Source organism: Nuphar pumila, chromosome 16 (assembly GCF_984573655.1).
Source record: "Nuphar pumila chromosome 16, dmNupPumi1.hap1.1, whole genome shotgun sequence".
Classification (NCBI taxonomy): domain Eukaryota; kingdom Viridiplantae; phylum Streptophyta; class Magnoliopsida; order Nymphaeales; family Nymphaeaceae; genus Nuphar; species Nuphar pumila.
The window spans coordinates 13,335,350-13,359,788 of NC_143264.1; the positions used below are offsets into that span (position 1 = coordinate 13,335,350).

Genomic DNA, 24,439 nt, shown 5'->3' on the forward strand with positions numbered 1-24,439 from the left:
TAGATGAAAAATGGGTACTTTTTGACAAGACCTGCAATCCTTAATTCTCTGAAGGACTCAACGTCCAAAGAAATAAAGTTTGATCGTGACTCTAACAATGAAAATAAAAAGAATCCTCTGTAAAAGAAAAGTTTCTTCATGAGAAACAACTCTTCGTTGATACCGATAAGGCATGTTATTGAGATCCCTCTAAGAAAGAAAATAAGTTAATTACCTGCATGTAATCAGCTCTATATAATGGTTTATCCTTGGCTTACGTTATCTCTGACATTGAGAAATACTATTGCCATGTGTTTTTAGGATAAACTAATCACTTAAAAGCACTGGTTTTAACTACTTAGTTATGTCACTTGCTATTTGCACTCTTGTTGCTTCTTACTAGACTGCTCCCATCCTTCGTGCACAAAGCTGTTTCTTAAACACTCACTCCTGGTTCACCGTCACTCATTACTTCTCGCACACGATTCTTACTCCAGTAACTATGGCCTTACCAAGTCAAGTTTTAAACTACACTAAATTGAGCATGCACATGATCACAATCTAACAACCTTCGAAAAGCCAAGTAAAACCATTATCAAATTTAAATTATTTTAGAACATCTACAACAAATCCAGCTCTTAAGGCATATATATATATATATATATATATATATATATATATATATATATATATATATATATATATATATATATATATATATATATATCTTTGTTGTCTATGAGGTGAACAATGTTCACATACTTATTTTCGTGCGGATGTGACTAATTTACACGCAAATTAGCACTCTTAATCAGCGGAAGACACACTGTACTACAACAAAGAACAGACAGCACTCAAGTTACAGCATGTTAGCTCATATCTAAGGCTAGGAACTGGTGCCACTTCATTCATGTTGAGCTCGGCGACATGCTATTAGAAGAAGTGTATGCCAAGACTAGCTGATCGAAGCCCACATCATCCTCAATGACCAGATTCTCCACAGAAAACTCCTCTATTGATGCATCTCTATCCAGAAGCTGAACCAGCTGCCTCATGCTTGGCCTAGCCTCAGGTGCTATCTGGGAGCAGAGGACACCAAGCTGGAGAACCAACTCTGCCTCTTCCTTCACATAGCTCACACCAAGCCTCTGATCCATTGCCAGCAGTATCCTTCCACTCTTCCAGCATGTAAGCACCAACTCCGCTAGCACAACATCTACATCTGATCCATTCGAACCCATAGGTCTCCTACCACATGCCACTTCAAGAAGCAACGCACCATAGGAGAAGACGTCGGAACTTGGGGCGGCCTTGCCAGTACGCCAGAGCTCAGGCGCCATGTAACCCAGTGTGCCTACAACACGAGTTGTCTGAGGGTTGGTCCCATGCTCATAGAGCTTTGCAAGCCCAAAATCACTGAGCTTGCCATTCATTTCAGCATCCAGCAAGACATTGCTTGCTTTTATGTCTCTGTGCACAACAACCTTTTCCCATCCTTCATGTAAATAGAGTAGACCAGAAGCAATTCCCTTCAGAATCTTGAACCTTTCTTCCCAACCAAGGACTCGCTTCTTCTCATTGAAAAGGAAGCTATCTAGGCTTCCATTTACCATGAAATCGTACACCAGAAGTAGGTCTTCTCCGCGTCTACACCACCCTTGCAATTGAACAAGGTTCCTATGCCTCAACCTCCCCAAGCTTGATACCTCTGCTACAAACGCCCTCATCCCCTGGTTTGCACCATGTGACACTCTCTTGACTGCAACCTCCAAGCCATTGCTGGTCAGCTCTCCTTTGTAAACACTACCAAAGCCTCCCCTACCTAGCAGCCCCTTCTCCTTGAAACCTTGTGTTGCTTTGTAGAGTTCCTTATAAGGAAACCTATGAGGGTACTCCAACTCCCATTCTTCTACTGTCTCTGCAGAACGCTTCCACTTCCTATACCGTATATATGAACTGATGATTATGGCAGTGAGAAGAAAGAATGCTAAGGTTGAAGAGTATGGCAAGAGACTAGATGCCTTCCAACTTCGTCTGTTCTTTGGAATTGAGGGAAGTTGTGAGAGGTCCAGAGTTGGAGCTTCTCCATTGGTCGCAAAGCTCCATGATAAGATATAGTGCTCACTCCAAAGCAACTTGGTGCTAGCAGAAAATCCAACGTACATGAATTCTTTAAGAACAGAGGATAGGTTGGTAGTGTAGGATATTAGGGGGCGGTTAGGCTTGAAAGGTTGTGTTAAGGGAGCTATGGTGATGTTGAGCAACTCTTTGTGGGCTGAATAGTCTATCCATGCCTGGATAGGGTCACCACTCTGCAAATCAATTGTTTCGTTCCTTGTTTCATCTATGTAGTAAGCTGCTGGTTTAGAGGTGCTGGAAATTATGCTGTTGATATCGACACCAACATGGTTGTCATCAATATCTTTTGCCGATATTCCCTGACCAATGTCGAATTCGACTGCAAAGATATGATTGGAGGTGTTGCCGTTGCTGGACCTGTTGAAGAGGCCTAAGAAGTTGCCACTGGCAGCAGTCGGTAGTCTGGAAGTCGGTGCAATTGTGAAGGCAAAGCCACAACAACCAGAATCCATGCTTTGGGAAACAATGGTGAAGACGAAGCGAGTGCTAAAGGAAAAAGTTCTGCCAACAGAAGATGGATCTTTGAATTGCAGAGGATCAGGGTAGAAAGCATGGCCATTGTAACCACTACTCAGGATGTTTGAATTGTTGGTTAAACGCATAGCTCGGCGCACGATCACCGAAGATTCAGTTAAGCTCAGGTTGGATTGACCAAAGCCATTGAAGATGAAGGAGTTTGTGATTGAAACTGCAGGCCTGGAGAGGTGAAGAAGAAGAAGAACTTGAAGAACGAGGAAAATGGTGTCTGGTATGTGAGGACTTTTGCCTGAGTATGCCATGAGAGAGGAACTCCACAAGGAAGCTTGACTCAAAAGAAATGCAGTTTCAGCTCATCTGGTTTCTTCAATAGGATGTAGGCACTTGTTATAACCAGAGTTGAGGCCATTGTCAATCAAATGCAATAAAATCAAGGTCCATGTAGATTGTAGCTTCCTTGACTCATAATTTCGTTGTGCACACGGAGGTGTCCCTTTCTTGAGTAGTCACATATGACCAGACTTCACAAAGCAAGTGGACCGGCTAGCTCATGTAGGAAAGTAGGCTTACTACCAGGAAATATGTACAAACACTTCAATGGAGAAATGACGAGGAATGTCATCGTGCAGGTGTTCGAAACTTTCTTACAAAGTTTGAAGGTCGAAGTGGGGAATGGAAGATGCACAAATTTTTGGAGGAATTCATGGATCCTAGATTGCCCTCTTAAGCAAGTATATCAGGACTTCTTTTGGATTTGCATGCTGTGGGATTATTGGCAGGATGGGCACAGTTGCCGAGTTCACGTATGTTAAACCAGAATGGTAGTCCAAAGCATAAAAAACAATTTTGAAGATAAAAATGATTCATTCACGTTGGAAACACATACCTTTTAAAATGGATACAATCCAATAAAGATACAATCCTAACTAATTTTCTATCTAATGTGGTAGCTAATCTGGGTTACCATATCAGCATTTGAGATAATTATACATCTCACGAGGATGAGGTTATACTATTTATATGACCATTTTATCGAATATACAACAAGTCTTGTTTACACGTCATAATTTATGAAGCAAACAACCAAATCTAAGAGAAGAAAACTCTTTGGGCATTCTCATTAGAGAGTGCAGTATAAATAAAATACAAAGTTCTCTTTGATTTAGGGATAAAAGATCACGAATGTGAACCACTTTCTAAAAATTGGGTACTCTATAAGGATAGCATCCTAATGTACAAAAAGCAAAAAACAAGTCTTATCTTATCTACAATATAGCAGGTCTCAATGTCATCTCAACACTCTCCCTCAAATTGGAGAGTGAAGGTCTAAAACTCCCAGTTTATTTACCAAGACCGATAATTGCTCTTTTCCTAAGGCTTTTGTAAACACATCAACAATTTGATCACTGAGCAAATTTTGATTTGATGACTCCAACCATTTTTTCTTAAACCAAATGGCAATCGATGATAATGTGCTTTGTCCTTTCATAGAACACTCGGTTGGCAGCGATGCAGATTGCCGCTGGATTATCACACATTAAACCAACAGGAAACAATAAATCAGCTTGCAGATCTTTAAAGAGACGCTAGCCAGACTATTTCATGAATGGCATTTGCCACTGCATGAAATTCTAACTTATTGTGCTTTTTTGTTTTCCACTTCTCCCTGAAAGATACAATAACTTGTTATAGATTTTGGAGACTCATAACAGCCAGCCCAATCTGAGTCACAAAAGCCTATAATGCAAAGTTTTGACATTGCTCACAAAAAAAATCTTTTGAGCAGGACTTTTCTTCAAGTATCGAATCACTCTTAGTGTTTCCTCCAAATGGGGTTTTCTTGGAGTCAACATGAATCTACTTAGCATGTGGACATCACTCAAATATATATCAGACGTCCAACCAATCTGATGGATCATGAAACTCTTCACCGTCCGTAGATGTCGACATCAGCCTCTGTTCCATACAAAACTTAATTGGTTTAGCTCGTAACAACCTTGTTTCATCCATAATATCAAGAGCATACTTCCTTTGAGTTAGATATATATCCGCCTTAGACCTTGAAACCTCAATATCGAGAAAATATTTTAAATGTAAAAATTCTAACTTAGATATTTCTTCAATTCAGTGATGGTTGTATCATCATTCTGGACTATCATAAGAACATCAACATAAACTAACACTGATATAAAAATATTATCTTTGGAAAAAATAAAAAAGGAGTAATCAACTTTAGATTGAGAAATATCATATTGAACGAGTGGTGGAGAATTTTTAGAACCCGTTTCTAGGAGCTTTCTTGAGTCCTGATAATAACTTATTAAGTTTGTTGACTAGATTCTTTCCCTGGAGGCAAGTCCATGTAGACAATTTCATCAAGAATTTCATGAAAGAATACATCGTGAACATCAATTTGATGAAGAATCAATTTTTTTACTACAACGACAACAAGAACACTTCTGATGGAGACTAACTTGGCTACCGGGGCAAAAGTATCATGATAATCAAACCCTAACTTCATATTAGCAACTTTGGTCATAGAGATGATGCTGAACTGGGCTTCTTGACAGCTGAACATGGTGAGAAGACCTCGGCAGCAGATGAACACGGAGTAATCAGCCTGAAGGTGTTGTTCGAGTGGTGTCTCCAAAAACTGTACTGCAGGCAAGAAGAGTAGGATCCCGCCACGATCAACGGGTTGGAGATGATTGGTGGTGACACTGCAATTGAGGAGCAGTGACAAATGGGACCACCAACAGATAAAAGAAGCCAGCCGAACACAGAGTAATCATCCTGAAGGTGTTGCTCGGGAGGTGTCTCCAAGAAGTGTACTGCAGGTGGGACAAGTAGGATGCAGCCACGATCAACATGTTGCAGATGATTGGTGGTGACACTGCAATTGAGGAACAGTGACAAATGGCACCACCAAGATAAAAGTTGCACTAAGCAATAGTACCTATCAACAGGTGGCAATGTTACCACCTACAAGGGGTAGATCCAAGCAAATGGGAGAACAATGCATGTTAACATGTTGCAAATACAAGCCTGTGAATGTCTTCATTAGTGATTGTTCTCAAATGCTTTCATTGACTATCTTCATCTTGATGATTTGATGCATCAAAGATATTCTTTTTTCAATCTATCACATCTTTAAGAACCTATGGAGAACAAAACAGAAGTTTCAACTACAGAAAGAAAAATATCCTAACCCAATAGTTTTAAAACAAATATATTTTTGAATAAAAAAATATTAGATAATCATTAAGAAAGATAAGAGGAACATACCTCAAGGATAAATTTATATGAAATCAAATCATAAACTCAAAATCGACATATTTTTTATGAAAACATAAATATTGATCATGAAAAGAATTTGATCACTAAGGGACATATAAATCATCAAGAAGAGATAAATATTTATGCATAAATAATTGTTAAATTATGTATCAATTGTAATCTCGTGTGTATATATATATATATATATATATATATATTTCCTTTATTCCTTTTTTTTGTTTCTTTTTACCCGAAAAGGGTTTTTCTATAAAATCTTATTTTATGCATATTCCCCTTGGAATATGATTGTAATTTCTTTTTACTTTTTACTTTTTCTTTTCTCTGTTTCTTTTCTTTTTTTCTTTTTTTCTTTTTTTCTTTTTTTCTTTTTTTCTTTTTTTCTTTTTTCAACTTTGGTTTTTGCACCACATAGGGAGGCTCCCCAAAGAGTCGTTGGGGAGCCTCCAACGGTCACATATGTCACCGTTGGGGGCTCCCAACGACTCTCTTGGGAGCCCCCTTTTGTGGCTCCTTTGTGTGATTATAAATAGGGGTCTCACCCCTTTGTATTTTTCATGGCTTCGAGTCAAAGCCCAAGTGCTCAATAAAGTGATTCCAATATTTTTTATACCGTTGTGCATTTGTGAGATTTTGTGAGTTGTGCTTTTGTGTACAAGTGTTCTAAAGGGATCTTATCGTGCATATGTGCCGAGTTTGTTATCAAGAATATTAAGGTCTTGATCTTAGTATCTTGTTAGAGATACTTTTACGTGGTATCAGAACCACGTTGAAGAAGGAAGATCGTGCATCTCTTCATTTTTGAAGTGCCTCAAAAAACGTGTCTTCAAGCTATTGGAGTTTGAAGTGGATCATCTTCTTTGGGCAATATTTTAGAAGCCTCTTTTGTCAAGAAAGACTTGAAAATCTTTTGAGGTACGTGTTATATTTTATCTTCTACCCTCTCTAATTGGTGAAAAAGACTCACTTCTCCCTCGGTTTTAAACTTAGTGGTTCGAACTATCATGTTTGGGCCAGCAATATGGAATCTCATATTAAAGGAAATGGCCTTTGGGGGTACGTTCAAGGTTCAATACCGAAACCCGAACCCAAACTTACCATCATTGAAAAATGAGATATCAAGATTCTTGAAGGAGAAGATAGACAAAAAGCCCTAGAAGATTATTCAAAAAAGCATGATGAGTGGGAGATGAAAAACTTCAAGATCTTGTCTTGGATTTTTTCATCCGTAGAAACCAAGATAAACGCCAACATCATTAAGTTCAAAAAGGCCTTTGAAACTTGGTTGTATCTTGAAAAGATGTATACTTCAAGGGATTTATCACACAAGTATTATCTCCAAAAGAAGCCATTGACCCTTCAACAAAATGATTTGTCTATTCGGAAATATTTTGTCGAACTATCGTCTATTTGGGACGAGCTAGCTATACTCGAACCAAAATGGAGCGGAGAAGCAATTGAATTAAGACACAAACAACTAGAGGAACATCGATTCTTCAATTTTCTAAATGGACTTAGACCCGAATTTAAACAAATTCGGTCATCTCTTCTATCCGTCCTCACATCTCCCTCTATTGAAGAGGTAATCACTAAACTAAGTGGTGACGAAACTCGTATGGGGATTAGTAAAAATAATCCTAACATCCTTGCTACATCTACTTCTCAAGATTATTATAAAGGAGTTAATGTCGTGTCAAGACCCAGGAATAATATGAAGGCCTACAAACCTCCTCACTTCAAAAATCAAGGTCAATGAGGAAATGATCGATATGGCAAAAGAGACTATAACAAATTAACTTGTCATTTTTGTAAAGAACCCAGGCATATCAAACCCATTTACCCCAAATGAAAAAAAAAATACTTGTTGCGGCTAAGGCATCCCAACCAGAGGAACGACCATCTTCATCAAATGGGCCCCTTTCCTTTCAACAAATTGTGGATGCTCTACAGCCTCTTCTCAAGGAAGGCATTTCCGGAGCCGCTATGTCATCTTCCTCGACTCCCGGTAAGACATCTTGGATCTTAGATTTCGGTGCATCTTTTCACAACTCCAAGTGCTTGTTCTCTTTCCGATTTTTTTAAAAATTCTCTTTCATCTTTTGTCTCAACGACGGATGGAACACCTCTTGAAATTAAAGGAATAGGCAATTTTGAAAAACAAGACTTTTTTACTCCAAAAATTTGTCTTATACCAAAACTAAACTTAAATTTACTTTCGGTCTCTCAACTCTCGGACTATAGTTGCGGTATAAAATTTTTTTCTAATAAATGTTGGATACAGGATCGTCAATCTGGAAAGTTGATTGGGGAAGGCTCTAGGAGAGGAGACCTCTACTATATTGATTTTCTCCAAATTCCCAATAATCAGTTTTGTAATGTTGCTCAAAACAAAGATATTCATGTATGGCATAAGAGACTGGGGCATCCCAACATTGTTAAAATCTCGTATTTGCCTTTTATTAAGCATCTTTGTAATGAGAATTTTGTATATAATGAATGTATTCTTTGAAAAATCAAAAGTCTACTGTTTACTCAAAGATCCATGTTTACAACAAAATCTTTTGAAATTCTTCATTCCGATGTATGAGATCCGACTCCTGTGATATCTAAAGGAGGTTTCTCATACTATGTTATTTTTGTGGACGATTATACTAGATTTTGTTGGATATATTTTCTTAAACATAAACATAAAGTTTTTTCAATTTTTAAAACCTTTCATATGATGATTTTAAATCAATTCAATGGAAGTTTAAAAATACTTAGAACCGACTCCGGTGGCGAATATCTTTCAAATGAATTCAAAAGTCATCTTGAAAGTCATAGTATTTTTCATCAAAAATCTTGTCCAAAAACCCCACAACAAAATGGGTTGGCTGAACGAAAACAACTAGAACCTTGTTCATTTCACAGAATATTCAGAAAAGACTCTGGGTTGAGGCAGCCCTTACATCGGTCTATCTCATAATTAGACTCCCATCAAAAAAATTGAACAAAGTTTTCCCATTTGAACGATTGTATGAAAAAGAACTTGATTATAGCAGGTTAAGGGTTTTCAGATGTAAATGTTTTGTCCTTACTGATAAAAATGACAAACTCTCCCAAGGCCATTCTTTGTGTCTTTCTTGGTTATTCTGAAACTCAAAAGGGTTTTCGGTGTTATGATATTAAAAATGATAAACTATATGTTTCCAGAAACTTTTTGGAAAACCTCAGTGGTTTCAAAAAACTTAAACCTAATGACGAGAATATAGACTATTCTTTTCTATTTGATCTTTTAACTGAAAGTGATGAAACTAGTGATGATAAGTCAAATCAGAATGTCTCAAGTGATAATGAAACCAGTCCTGTGTCCTCTTCATTTCATCAACATGTCAATGAGGAACAGCATAGAGATCCCATAACCTATACTCATAGAGATAGAAATACTTTCAGAAGTGCCCTTGAAAGATATGATGATGCTGGTAGGACTGCTCCTCAAAGTGAGGAGAACCTTCGTAGGACAGAAAGACAGAAAAATCCCTTCTAGGTTCATCTCATATGAGTCTTTTTGACCTAAACATAGAGTCTGTCTAAGTGTCATTCATTCTTACATAGAACCTAGAAACTTTGAGGAAGCACGGAAATGTCCTGAATGAATAGCCGCAATGGATAATGAACTCGAAGCTCTGAGAAGAGCCAAGACATAGGAATTTCAAGACCTTCCTAAAGGTGAGAAAGAAATAGGGTGTAGATGGGTATTTAAGGTTAAGACTAAGAGTGATGGGTCCCTCGAGAGATACAAGGCTCGTTTGGTTGTAAAAGGATATAGTCAAGAATATGAGATTGATTATGAAGAGACCTTTGCCCTGCTACCTCGAATGGTCACTGTCTGATGTCTTATAATCGTTGCCTTAATGAACATGTGTAACATCTATCAAATGGATGTTAAGAATGCATTTCTAAACGGAGATCTAAATGAAGAAGTGTATATGGATGCTCCTCTTGGAATAGAGTCTCCTAAAGGAAAGGTGTTTCACCTTCGAAAAGCATTTTATGGTTTGAAATAAGATATCAAGCATCCAATACTGTAACAATGGCCATACAAACACATGAGCGATAAAATACACTCATAGAAGCCAAAGTCAATGATCACCTGCCAGTTAGATATATACGTATACTAATAAGATGACATGAGGTGCATACACAACTCACCCTAATAACTAACTTAAATTTTCAACAATAATGAGTTCAAAGGCCAATCAACCATTTATCAGACCCAAGAAAATAACAACACATCACTCATCACCCTTAAGAATCTAAACTTATATGATGACATGAGATGTATACATGACTCACCTCAACGGCTAACTTTGACTCCATAACATCAAGGTGCACAAGAAATAAATGAGTGATACAACACTCTTAGAACCAGAGGTCAGTCAACTGTTAGTCAAAGCCAAATCATTTGGCAATCTATACTGACAAGAAGATAAAGGTGCACACATAACTCACCTCAGTAACTAACTCTGGTCTCACAACATAGAAGTTCATACGACTCGCATTGATAAGGCCAAACAAATAATAATGGATGTACCAAAAGAAGATTGACAAACTTACAAAGTCAAACAATAAAAACCTTCAAAGACATATTCCAATGAATAAGAACTAATAAGAAAAAAAATTCAAGTCAACAAAATCCTCAAGTAATGCAATTATAGAGCCTTCAATTACGAACCGAAATGCCCACCAATATTAAGTGGATAAACAAAAGAAATGTTCTCTAAGGAACATTATCAAAAAAACTACAAAGGGCTAAACAAGAAATTTCACAATGTAAAAAAAATGATATTTTAATTAATATCATAAGTATGCAATAAACATAACACTTATAACTCATTTGAGGTGTCTTGATGCACATAAGTTTTAGTAAAAACATGCAGTCATATGACAAGATAAAATGTTTTCCAATGAGATTCTTTAATTACGAACAAGCATGTCTATCAATAATGGACAATTACTAAAGTGAAACATGAGGGAAACACTTATAACACCTATAAAGGGCAAACACAAAGAAGGTTTTCATAATTTTTGAGTAAAAAAAAGTATAATATTTAAACCACATGCAAAACATATACAATAATGTCCATTAAGAGCCATAAGAATAAGAAAATAACACAATCACAAGGACCACAAAAGGGTTAACAAGAGAAACATCCAACAACATAACTATTTTTAATAATTTTTAAAAATGAACTATTTAAAATGCATTTATAAAAGTGAATGTTTCCCATAAAAAATCTTGCTTAATAACTTATGCACGAATGGATAATCTCATTCATCTTGTAAGACAATCACAAGTGCACGAAGATTAAACTTTATCAAGCGAGTTCAAAAAATTAAGATTCAAACTAAATCTCATAAAAGCATGCACATGTATAATTTCACAAGATCTAAGAAATATCATAAACTTTATCAAATTTGGGTTTGGATCCTATCTGACAAATCTAGATCCAGATTAGAACTGGATTTGGTTCAAATCAGTATTGAATCCAAATCAAAACTGAATCTAGTTCAGATCATTGTTAGATCCATATCAGAATTGAATCTGGTTCGAATCAGTGCTAGATCTAAATCCAACTAGATAGATCAGTTCTTGATCCTGATAAGAACTAGGTCTGGATCCAATCTAACAGTTTTGGATCCAAATGAGAGTTGGATGGATCAGTTATGGATCCAGATCAGAACTGGGTTTGAATCCAGTCTGGCAATTCTGGATCCAAATCAAAACTAAATTTGGATCTAGTTTATGATTAAATATGAATTTTGAGAATCCAATTGAGTTTTTAAACCAAACGTAGATGGGTAGTTTTAGTAAACCTAGTACTCTAAACTCAGATTAAACTTGTTTTGACAAAGGATGAGTCAAGTCAAATCATAAGAGTTGAAATGATCAAATTATCACTATGTGTACTCAATACTCGATTAAGTAAAATGGGCATAACTTTGTACTCTGAACTCAGAATTAAGTGAGGTTTGGTGCGTTGGACTCATATCGTAGATGAGAATCTCTTTGTCCTCTAGTTTTGGTCAAATCAGGGGCACAAAAAAATTGAGGTATGATGAGTTAACTCGAGAGAGGTATTCTGATGAGTCAAGTCAATACTCGATTCGGAATGAGGAGATACGTAAGAAGGTAGGTGTTGCACCCATTGAAAATAAGATGAGAGAGAATCGTTTACGGTGGTTTGGACATATTCGGCGAAGGTCTAATAATGCTCTAGTTAGAAGGACGGAGAAATGAGAAAATATATTAGTTAAAAGAGGTCGGGGTAGGCCTAGGAAGACATGGATGGAGATGATAGGAAAGGATATGAATGCTTTGAACCTCACCGAGGACATGGCATTGGATAGAAATGATTGGAGGAGAAGGATTCATGTGAAAGACCCAGAATGATTTTCTTTTTTGGTTCATATCGTCGAGCCCAATTATTTTGGGATGAAGGCGTAGTTGTTGTTGTTGTATCAAAAATATAAAGAAGTTATGTATATTAATATGAACATGCTTGTATGATGATCAAATTCTGTTATTAGAACCTCTTGAGACTCAATTGCAACCGAAGTACAACGTTCATATTCGAGGTAAGGGATATTATAAGTAATCTTAGTTTTGAAAAATCATATTGTGTTGCATGTTATTATTAATATTGTATATTTGCATGTTTATAAATGTAGTTCTTGAGTGTGAGCATGATTTGCATAAAATGACCTTGCATGAGATTATTGTAATGAGATGTGTATATGCACACATTAGTTGTGATATGTCATGCATATTAGAAAAAGATTATTTTTATGATAACAGATCTATTTTATAATCTACAAATAACATGCATTATGATGAGATTGTGATTAAACTTTAGTCTCTTGAATCTAGTCATGTCATGTGAATTTTATATTGATATGAGCTTTCATAACTCCTTAAATCCCAGAGAATTGGAGTGTTCTACGCGGGTTGCTACTTCTATAGACGATTATAACAAGTATAACTGACCTAATGCTATAGTTTGGTGTGAGTGGGTTTTTGATTGAGCGAATTAAGGAAGAAAATTAAAACATGTAAACCTTGTGTGGTGTGTCGAAAACTAAACTCAGACTATGGGCTTAAAGCCCAATACAGTTGTAAGTTAAAGTCATTATTTACTTATAAATATTCTTTACTGAGTTGTAGACTCACCCTCTATATAACTACAAGTGTAAGTTCTATGCACACTATCGCAAGCAAGATGTGATCAGCTGCTCCGACTTTGCAGCAAAGTACTTGTTAGTTTTTATTTTCTTGTCATTAAAAACACATTAGTTATTATATTCTTATGTTATGAATGATGAACCTTGAGAAAGAAATTGAATTATTAGAAAAAGAAAAAAAAAATAGCAATGTTTTCTCTGTGTGAACTCTATATGCTTTTCTTTTGGGAAGTAATACCAATCGGACTTGGACTCTCGAGGTCTCAGATCAGGATGTTACAAAGTGATATAAAAGCCAGATTCACACAAAAAGGTTTATCATTCATAATAAGTTTAATGATATAGAATATAGTATAAGTCTTTGTTTGCTAAAAACACACTAGTGACTAAGTTGTTATGTGATTAGAAATGGCTAGCGAGAGCAATAATCATGGAGACCCTAGGGCGCAAGAACTTTCTGAGCCGTCGATCGTAGGAAGAGAAGAATTCATCACTACAATGACAATGACTATTGGAGTCATGACGAGTATGACTCAAATAGTGCAATAGTTGATACCACAACCCCCTTTGATCTATATTATAGCCAAAGAAAGAGAGGTGTACCAACAGAATGACCCTGACACTACTCAGGGGTGATGACCACAGTTCTATGGATGACGATTACAGCCTTACAGATGAGACTCACCAGTTTCACCGTTAGAGGGCTCGATCAGTGCATGGGCGAACGATGAGGGACTGGATGGTGGCTTGAGAAGGAGTCACAAAAAGAGCATCCCCTTGCGCGAACTCGATGTCTCAGGGAGGGTCTAGAATGGCTAGTGCACAGGGATAAGAAATGTCTCGGACCAGCTATGTGGCAGACATGAGTGCAACCAATCGAGGTATTTCAACTCTGACCATGGAGTTTCTTGCTGAAGAAACCAAGAGGGCGACAATTCAAGCTGTAGAGGCAGCATGACAAATTGCACAAGTGAATGGAAGCGGCCTAGGATTAGCATAGGGATGGGCAACATCGAAAAGTTCGTAGGAAGAAGGCGAGGATGAAGATCCCACTCTTACCCCCGCCTCACCTACCTATACTCCCGCTTTGCCCCCATACAATATGGGTACCCTTCCTGTGCATGTAGATCTCTCTGTTGCCCCCGCCTCATCTACTTATACTCTTCCTTCACCCCCATACAACATGAGTGCTCTTTTTGTGCCTTACCCTCAGCAGACACAATGAGATTCATAGAGATAAGCAAGTTTCAGATGGATTGAGGAGTGATATGATATTGCATCTAGGAATGTTTAGTTTTGTTTGGTCTAGTCTAGTTATCTCTGGTTTTGCTTTGTTTTCTTCTAATTTTGTCTAGATTTATTTCTTTTATGTGTATTGGGATGATTAATGAAATAAAATATTTTTAAATAAATGAGTATCATAATTACATGCATATGATGAAATTTTATACAAATATAACATAATTGACTCAAATAATGATAAATCAATTACATAATGATTTTAATATTGCATATATGGCTAGTCGTAGGAGAATGTCCTATCTGTCGAAAAACATTGTAGCAACCAGACGAGAGACGAGGCAACTTGATGCAGTGACTAGTGATGGAGAGCACCTTCATCATCTTGCACCTCAGGAGATGCACAAATTCAGGGAGCACCTTTATCTTTTCGTACCCTTGAGAGGCATGCTCCACGTAGTAGTGGAGAAGATAGTATGGAGATCCCACAAGGATCACCGATGAGAAGCTTAGGAGGAGAAAGCATGAGGATACCTCCTGAGTATACTACAAATCACATCCTATACGATCTCTTGCAAACCATCCAAGCTCAACAAGGACAACCTCAAACGATCATTTCAAGCATTACCTCTTGGGCTGAAATGTTCAAGAATATACAACCTCCACTTTTCGATGATACTCCTGATGGCATCAAAGTAAAGAATTGGCTCATGCAAATGGAAAAAGCCTTAGATGTCATTCAGTATTTGGAAGATCATATGGTATGGATAACAATATCGAACTTGACTAGCAACGCGGAGCACTGATGGATGACCATTCGAGACACTCTAGAGCATGACACTTATTTGCCTTGGTCCACCCTTGTGAGGAGGTTTTATAGACAATTCTTTCTGAAGTGTCAGAGGGTAGAGAAGGAGGAAGAATTCAGGAAGCTGAAGCAAATGGATATGACTGTAGCCTAGTATGCGACCTGATTTAACTCTCTTTCCTATTTCGCCAAGTCCTTTATGGTGAATGAGAAAGAAAAGTGCATATGCTTTGAGAGGGGCTTGAGACACAAAATTCTGAGGTTGATAGGGCCACTGCAAATGAAGAAATACAATTGGCTCGTGGACTATGCTTCAAGGTATGAACTTTGAGAGTTGAGGACAAAGGAAAAGCCTCAAGAAAAGAAAAAGCCCAGGACTGAAAAGAAGGCTAAACACAACAACAATAATGGAACTAAATTCTCTCGAAGAAAGTTTCAGTATAAAGGGAAGTTACAGTGAGAGCACAAGAGACACCACAGAAGTCAGGCCTACAGTAAGCAAGCCAAGAATTCGGGAGGCCAATAAGCTAAGTGGCAGAAAACTTAAAAGTCGGCTCACTCAGACAATTCGTTCAGGACTAATGGTCTTTAGAGGCACGAAGGCAAGTGCGACCTAAGGAATGTCAAGTGCTTCAACTGTCAGCAGATGAGTCACTATGCCAATGACTGCCCACAGCCTGACCAGAAATATAGTGTAGCCCCGAAGCAGAAGGCCGTAGTACTAGGTTGCGCATATGCGACAGCTCTTCAAGAAGCTCTTGTTAGCCCTGAGGTGGTTGAAGGTATACTTTCTATTTCTGATATTCTAGCATATGTGTTGTTTGAATTTGGAGCTAAACATAGTTTTACCACCTCAACCTTTGAGAAACGGTTATCAGTTGTACCTTTACAGTTGATTGTTTCTTATCTGATAGAAACACCCATAGGAGAGTCGATCGTAGTGGACACTATGTACAACAACTGTGTAGTGAAATAGAGAACCATGAGTTGCTTGTGAACTTGTTCCAACTCGATTTCAAAGATTTAGACGTTATCCTTGATATGGACTGATTGTCGGACCACCATGCCACTATTGATTGCAGAAGGAAATGTGTTAGTTTTCAAAACTCCTAGACTCCAACTTTGACATATCAAGGTATTGTTGGGATTTGATAGGCAAGTTGTGACTTTTTTTCTTTTCTTGTTTTTGATAGGTAAGTTGGGGTTAGGCAGACCCCAACCATTATACAAAGTACCGTAGGGCTTCTCTTTCTTTTCTTATTTTTGCACCCCTCATGAATCCTCTTCGTACTTAGGGCTTCTCTTTTTCTTCAATCACGGGAGTCTCGCCCACTTTAATGGAATCCATCAACTCTCTCTCTCTCTCTCTCTCTCTCTCTCTCTCTCTCTCATAATCGTACGCCATAATCTGATCAGAACTTCTGGCCGACAAAATTTTGGGGGGTTTTCGGTGGGAACAATGGTGGACACCGAAATTTTATCAGAATTTTCAGCCAGCAAGATTTATGGGGTTTTCTGGTGGGAGCAATTGTCATTACGGAATCCTCCACGTAGTTCACGACCTCTGGCCCATTCATGTAGATGACGTGAATGATTTCCTAATGGATTTTTTGGTGAAAGCATTGGCCGGATTTTACTATGTGTTGTGTGCCATTTCCGAGTGATGTGATCTTTCTTGGGTTAAGTGGTTGGGCTCAATGGATTCAAGTTAAGTAGGTCAAGTTTCGTTTGGTTTCGTCTGACATGGAGATAAATTTGGTTATGGGCTTCACAAAAGTACGAAAATTTAAAAGTGGGCCCTAGATACGTGGAACTAGGTCTTGACCAAAATTCAGTTCTAAATTTTACAAGGTTGGAATGATATAATCTTTGTAAGTGATGTCAGGTTTTATGGGTTTACAAGTTCAGGTTTGTGATTTGGTTCTGATCGGATTGGATAGAAAATTAATTTCTCTCTATCCTAAAATCATAAAATTTTAGGGGTATGCAGAAGACAGAAGGGATATGGTTTGAGAGATATGACTTGCACCAGTCTGACAAAATTTTATTGTTAACAACAAACAGAATTTTGCCCAGTATAAGCTATTCTGAGTGCTGAGGTGCTTCCTAAGCTTGAGACAAGCTCAGTTGAAAAGGTAATACACCACCATAAAGTTGTAGATATGCTAGAGGTAACAGAAAATGAGAGAAAGAGAGAGTTGTGCTATAGAGAGAGAGCATGTTGCAGGGAAAGAAAGAGAGATTGAGAGCTTAGAAGAGAGGCTTGATTCAATTTTATAATATACCCCAAAAAGGGATGATACATTTTTTTATAGAGATAGAAGAGACCTCTAGCAACCCCTTTATCTTCCAAGGTTCATAAACATCTCTATGAAATTAGACTAGGGTTAGTTTAGTTTTCTCTTACTTTTAGGTCCACTTGAATTAGCTTAGACCTTGGGGTTTTTTTCATTTTTAGGACTTCTATATTCCTCCAGCTTCTTCCCTTTGGATGGCTACTGGGTCTCTAATTAGTAGGTCCAAACCCAGTCCGTATCATCCCCTTTCCCTTAGTTGAGCTTAGTCCACTAGGAAAGAATCTGATGTACCAATTCTGGAGGTTATAGTTGAACTCTCAAGTTAGCGCTCCTTCATCCCATTCCACAATGTGCTTATTGACTTTTTGCTCGTCGATTCACAACTTTCTTTTATTGAGAACCCGAATTGGCCTCTTGGGTTCTACCTTACTAGGTTCTTCTCTCCTCTTGTAGTACTTGGAATATGAAGTGGTTTTCCTAGGAACAGGCTCATCATCTTCTTCAGAGTTAGGTTTTTTAAGTTTTCTTCTCTTATCGATTTATTTTCTTTTCTTCTCTGAGGTCATATTTCTTTCTCAAGGCTTTGTTCTTCTTCATCGTGTCTCCCTTCATCATTTGCTTCTGCTTTGAGATATTTCATTATTTTCTTGATCCTCTCAAACAGTTTCTCATCTTGGGAGTCCATTTTCCTATGCTCTTCCTTCTTTCTCACGGGATGAAACTATTTTCCTAGGAGTAAATTATTTTCCATCAGCTCTTTCTCCTTTTGGGTTTCCACTTTCTGGATTTCTTAGGATTTTCTTTTCCTGGGAATGTTACAGGTCCTTATACAACACTTGTGAAGGGTACAATGGTCGTAAAAGTCAGGAATCAGGGTTTTTGATAAGTGGAGAATTTTGGCAAATTGGTATCTATTTGTGAGAACGGGCCAAATTTTGAGGATTGTAGTCATTTTCTGAAGGAAAATTTTGTTCGAGATATCCTTCCAATGCTTTGTTAGAATATCAGGTAGTCATATCATACCCTGTTGATCACTTGCTACCATGGAAGATCATTCTCGCACCCAATTTCAAAATTGTCTCTTCAAACGATTCTTGGAAATCTGGTCGGCTATATCAAATCATGGTGAAGCTATTTTGGGTAATGAGGTTTACCCATGGACCTCTGCATTTCAGGATTATGCAGACTTCTCTGTGTAGATTTAGTCACCAAATGTTTGATCTAAGCATACAAATATGTTTAGCATTACCACAATAAATCATGGGTTTGAAATTTAGAGAGGGTTTGGATTGGGGTGAAATTGAGGGTGTGAGAGTTCAAATTATTCATCTATCTATTTTGATGTACGAGAATTAGAATTCAAACTTACTTAAATTCTCTGTTTAGAGTTCTCACCAATCTAGGGGGCAACACTAATTCCTGGAACCTGCTCATGTCATGGTCCTCCTCTCTCTGATCTTCTCCTCCTCTACCTCTCGTTTACTCCTCCTCTGCCTCCACCTCTCATCTCCCACGCTCTCTCACAAACAAAAATGGGTATGAATGAGTGTGTCCAAGTTATCCAAACAGCAGAAATATAGAGATTAAGAATTCTCTTTCTTGACATTTCTTTGGATTGAGAATTTTCCTCCAAAGCATCCAAACACACCCTTAATGGTAGTGAAAAATCAATGGCTTGAAATTCATCAGGATGAAGATGGTTTAAAAATGGCTTAAAATATAACTATGTAATCAACTTTAGCACATATATCATGCTAAACAAGATTCAAAGGTACCACCCTGGTGGTATCCCATATGGTAAGCAGGGTCATGTGCCACGCTGGAGGCCCCAGGTTTGAATCCCTCTGCCACATGGGGCTTAAGACTTCTCTGGTAGGGATCTGCCTAACCCCAGCTTGCTTTTCAAAACAAATAAATAAAGGTTAGTTCTTGCTTCTAGAGATTACATCTATGTAAAGCAAAAGTACACCATAAGTTTTATGGTTTGGCACTACAAATATATATATATATAAAGGTTAGTTCTTGCTTCTAGAGATTACATCTATGTAAAGCAAAAGTACACCATAAGTTTTATGGTTTGGCACTACAATATATATATATATATATATATATATATATATATATATATATATATATATATAATCCCTGAAATATGATAACTAGATAGTGTGAGAACCTTTTGTCAACACCATTCGATCAGATTTTATTGAACGATACATATTGGTATATTTTTTTTGTTAAAAGATGACTGACAGGTCCATTTTACTAAACTGCAAAACCTGCAGAGAGAGAGAGAAAGAGATGCTGCAAAACCTGCAAAAGTTGTCTCTTTCTCCCCTCACGGAAAATCAGTTCGTCTCTCTCTCTCTCTCTCTCTCTCTCTCTCTCTCTCTCTCTCTCTCTCTCTCTCTCTCTCTCTCTCTCTGAGTCACTGAACTTGACAGTCTCTGTTAGATGAGGCCACTAGCCGTTGGGGGTAAACTTGCATTCTTGAGAGCCTATGGATTCACCATTTTGTTCTGGATCCATCATCGGTAGACATTCTCTCAAAGTCAAGTTGATCGAAATGTTGAATCCTCATTCAACTGCGTATAATATTGTCATAAGCAATCTTTGCATAGCTGAAAGACTAGGGAGTGCATTTAAATTGCTAGATGAGATGGTAGAAAAATGCATGTCTCTATTGTAATGTCGTGGTCATAATAGGGAGGCCACCCCAATGGCCACTCTCTCTCAATAGTTATCTCTTATGGCTGAAGGTATTTCTCCCAGGAACGTGCCCTCATTCCAACCCCTAACAGTTTTATAAGGGCTCTATGGAGCTAGAGTTGAGAGTGAGAAATGTATGCTAAGAAAATGAGAGCATATGCGTACCCTTTTCTGGGTTTACAAAGAACTACCGCAAGTAAGAGGATTCTGAGAAAGTCAAATCGTCCTTGGCAATTCTGAGCGTAACTGCGCACATTTCAGCCCACCAAATCTGCACTTCGGCATAGTCAATTCCCTATATTGGTATCAGCGCGCAGATCGATCAACCCTGATGATGCTCGGATCGGCCCGGGTGCACGCATATTGACTTGGAAATCACCCGTGCTTGATCCATGATTGACTCTATGGTGTGCACAATCAGCCCTACAAACACACTGCCCGTGTTTGATCGACGTCAGAGTTTCGGCATACACAGCATGATCTGAACAGATCGAAAGAAAAATCACTGTTTATGAAAACCAAAAAAACAGAAAAGGCTTTTACAGAAAAAAAAGGTTACTAAAATTCCTTTTCTACTTTGGCAAATGTGAACCAGAGATTCTAGTTTGTGGAAACCCTTTTTATTTTAGGGTACAAAAAAAATTACCCTAGCTTTTCTGGTGACCGGCGATCATTCAAGTCCATCACTTAAAATTGTTGTAGTCGCATCGCATTCAGCGATAGAATCCACCATGTTTTGATTTCTGCATAAAAAAAATAACAAAAATCAGGAGTGAAATTAGAACAAAGAAATCTTTTCTTTGGGTCGTCGGAGGCTGTCGAACGTCGAAGAGGGGAAACCCTCAGAAAGAGGGAAGAACTGTGAGGACAGGGGTTGCATCGAAAGATCGGCGTGTCAGGGGAGGAAAGTTACCCTCAATGAAAACCGTCGACTAGTCATCTGGAAGAATCCCACTGGAGAATCTCTTTCTCGCCAAAAAAACCCAAATCAAGCCGTGAAGGCGGAATCGGCTAGAACAGCACCCACTAAGGCATCAATCGATGTTCATAATGGTCAGACCTCAATGTCAGCCAAATGGGGCGAACCCCACCAGCGTATCGTCGCCGGAAATAGGAGTGGTAGTGGTGGATTTTAAGGAGTGAGGGTTTAACCCTCTACGGTCTTTCAGAAAGAGGAGGCGACACAAGTTGGGCTGAGAGAGGTTGTCGTCATTCTCCACCTCTCAGGTAGCGCACTACCGTCAGAAGTCTTCCATCGGAGCCTCATCGTGGAGGAAGGACGATAGAGGTTTAGCCGTTACCCTTGGCCTTCCTCTTCTTCCTTCGAATTTTTTTCCCTTTTTTGGGAAAGAAGGGTGGAGAAGAAACCCTCTTTCAGTTTCTTTTTCATTTTTAATTATTATTTAATATAATTTGCAAAACATGAAGTTATATTGTTAATATTTCTTGTTTAGATCCTCTGAGGTTTCAGTTCAGTGGTTCTGCTTTGTAGATTTTTCACAAACAAAACGTTTTGCTAGAAATTTTGAAACACTGTGTAATTTTTCTAATTAACCCAGAAAATCTCTGATACTACGTTTTAATGGTTTTAGTTATAGAAATTTCAGAGATAAGCTTAACTTCTAAAATATTCTAAAACAAGGTTTTTTACTTTTCCGATATTACAGAAAAGTGTTTATACTTTTCTGTTCGGTCTAGAAAAGGTTTATATTTACTGTTTAAGGTTCAAATTTTTTATTTTTATACAAACCGAATTCTGACTTTTCTGAAATTTTAGAAAAGTAGTTATATTTTTTTTTTAAACCTCAAAAAGTCTTAGAAAGGGTTTTGGTTTGATGTTTATTACAAAACAGGAACTTTGACTTTTTTGAAATTATAGAAAAGGGATTCTACTAAAAACCTTGTAGTGCTTTAATTTGATGAAATTGCATGATATTAAATTTTACGTGTATATTGGTTTATTTTGTTGCATGCCTAAACTAGAATATAATCACAAAACACATAAATTAACTATTTTGTGAGATAATTTTTTAGAATTACTAGTTGATGAAACATTTTTTTATTAATCCTAGTATTTCTCTATATTTAAGCAAATAGCAAATAAACTAATCTTTGTTTTAATAAGACCATCATATCGAGCTGGAATAAAATTGATTATGAGTATGGATCTGGTCAATTTTGAGTTCATTCATACCCAAAATAGTAATTGAGATCCATTATAATCAAATTCATATTATGTTGTATATAAAGCAACATGGGATAGTTCGATATTTTGAATGGATGCTTATACATGATTATGTGTCATGTTAACTTTGAAAAATGTATTGATGAGATGTATTGTGAAAATAAAGCATGTGCAAGTGAGTTAGTCTTAAGGAACAATTTGGATAACCATCCATTAAAATTGTATCAACATTCTAAGATTGGATTTATTCAATCATTTTGGATTATAACATGCATTCTGGATTGGGGTGTATATATTGATCCAAAATTGGCTATAATCAAATCCAAATTGTATTGTATTAGTAACCAAATTTAATCCATCATGAGAAACTATTTTAGATTATATCATGATAATTTGGCCTAATAAGACCTGATGAATTTAATAAGATTCATTTAGATCAGGTCTTGTGAAATTGGGAGGATTGATGACTCGGTTTTGAAAATGATAAATCCATCTTTGATAGAATTAATTCAAGGTTAAATCATAATAGATCTAGTGAACTTTGTTGGATTTATTTACACCAAATTAGATTTATTTGAAAAGTAGTTGAACTTAGAAGATCTGATCGGACTTATTTAAATCATGCATCTTATACTGAATCAATTTGGATTTAGTATATTGGTTCAAACCTGATAGATTGTATGACTAAATTGTTTTACATTAGGCTCAATCATGCTTATTGTGATTAGATCAGAATCAGGGCATGTTTACTTAGACTCATTCTGATGATTCAATATGAATTGACCTTAATGAATTACTCAAGGTTATATGAATTATATCAAATTCAGTCAAATTAGATTATATTTTAATAGATCCAGTTGAGATAATTTGATCCAATTGGACCAGTTTGGTCAAGTTGAACCATATAGAATACATTCCTTAAAAAAATAGATTTTCTTTGCTTAAACTATATATATGGGCCAAAGTATAGGTCAATTCCCTATTAACCATATATATTGATTGGTTTAAATCATTGATAATTAATATTGATTATACTGGTTAGCTCAAGTCAATGATAATTAATCTTGACTGAATGGATTAGATCTCATGTATTTGTCCATATAAATTGAAAATTGAATATTTGATGCAAAATCATGTAATATATTTTTAAGGATCCATGTTGGAGAAGAATTCAGATAAGCATAATAAAATTATGGAATGTTTTAATTTTCTATGTACTTTGGATAGCTTTGGTCAAAATTTTATATTGGATCAAAGGAATATCATATTGAAAGACGGTCCATATTAATAGTATGAGATCCAGGATTACTTTATGACATTGCATGTTTTGCTGGACAGGGTATTGGTAATCCATGTTTTGTTTTAAGCATATTTAATATGATTTGAACTACAGATAAATAATAGTGACTCATGTTTAAGTATATAAATGAACTTTACATATAATCAGTTTAGATCCATATAGAGTTGCTTAACTTTATGCTTGTATCAAGCTTATTTTAACTATTTTGGTGATGATATTTCAAGTTGATGTGGACATGAAAAAATCATAATAGTATAATAAGATTCAAAAATATCTTAAGGGTTATGCTTTATGAATAATTCATGATTTGTTACAAAACTCATGTAATGAGTGTGAATAGTTGGGTGTTGGATATTTTTATATTCATGAATATAATGGATTTGGACTACAATCAAATTCTATATAACTCATAGTTTTGCTTGAGCTTTCTAGCCTTGCATGAAGTTCAAATTTTAACTTGATGATAATATCTCAAGCGATTTTCATGACCCAAGTGCATTTATCGAAATGTGTATGCTAATAACATGGTTTGGATCATAGTCAAATTCTGCATGATCCATAATCAAATGCATAATCAAGTAGATAAGTTCTATGTCTGGATATGGTAGTATATCCATTTGACTTAGATGGTAATTATATGAATTTAGACAATGGTCAAATTCTATATAATACATTATTGTATTTTGAATTAAACTTGATTTTTATCTTGTTTGGCTTGATGAGAATATCTCAAGTCGGATTTGGATATGAATTGAATCCATTGAACTTGCTCTAAGATCTATATATGGATC

General features: G+C 36.8%; 1 long non-coding RNA gene and 1 pseudogene across 2 annotated transcripts; both read right to left on the reverse strand.

Moving 5' to 3' along the window:
- Positions 1 to 887: 887 nt before the first annotated feature.
- Positions 888 to 2,897, reverse strand: LOC149812956 (L-type lectin-domain containing receptor kinase SIT2 pseudogene; annotated as a pseudogene).
- A 2,045-nt stretch (positions 2,898 to 4,942) lies between these two features.
- On the reverse strand, positions 4,943 to 21,479 carry LOC149812957 (uncharacterized). Of its 2 annotated transcripts, none has more exons than XR_016428201.1 (4): positions 21,077 to 21,479; positions 20,810 to 20,906; positions 20,329 to 20,597; positions 4,943 to 5,753 (listed from the first exon to the last, which is right to left on the reverse strand). It is a non-coding gene; the product is annotated as an uncharacterized LOC149812957 (long non-coding RNA). The 2 variants fall into 2 exon arrangements; XR_016428200.1 differs by having other exon boundaries at positions 20,329 to 20,644.
- Positions 21,480 to 24,439: the final 2,960 nt, after the last annotated feature.